Raw genomic sequence first — 579 nt, 5'->3', positions numbered from 1 at the left:
CGGGACCCAGGTGAAACTAATGTCGGAAGCTATTCTAAAATTGGGAAGGTAATAAGCATAATCTGTTCCAGCCCATTCATTTATTTTGAAAAAATGGTGTATACTAAACTAAATAGATACATACGAGAAGTTTTTCAAGCTGGTTACAAAAGAAGGAACCACCCTATGGAACCACCCTAAAAATCTTGCAAACTTGGAACTACTAGCGCCATCTGTTGTTGAAGTGCCTACATTAGTATTGGGCTTTTACAAAGTCAGCTACGAATAATCTTGAAAACATTCAATAAAAAACTGAAAGAATAATTGTTTTGAAAAAGCGAGTCTATTTATAAATCATTTGTTAAAACGAATGGAAATGTGAGTTATTGAAATGTGAAGAAAAACATATATTTCGTAGAGTAAACAGCTGTAACAACTAAATGATAATTAGGTATTTGAAAAATATTACCATTATAATCATCTATTTTTGAAGATAATAAAATTCATGAAATAATAAAGAATTTAATACCAGCAGTCATTATGAAACGAAAAACATGAATAATAAACATGTTGCAGAATAAGCTACAGTTGTAGAATGAG

The sequence above is a fragment of the Helicoverpa zea genome, chromosome 10 (assembly GCF_022581195.2).
Source record: "Helicoverpa zea isolate HzStark_Cry1AcR chromosome 10, ilHelZeax1.1, whole genome shotgun sequence".
NCBI lineage: Eukaryota > Metazoa > Arthropoda > Insecta > Lepidoptera > Noctuidae > Helicoverpa > Helicoverpa zea.
The sequence above is the reverse complement of the archived record's forward strand: the minus strand, read 5'-3'. Positions refer to the sequence as shown.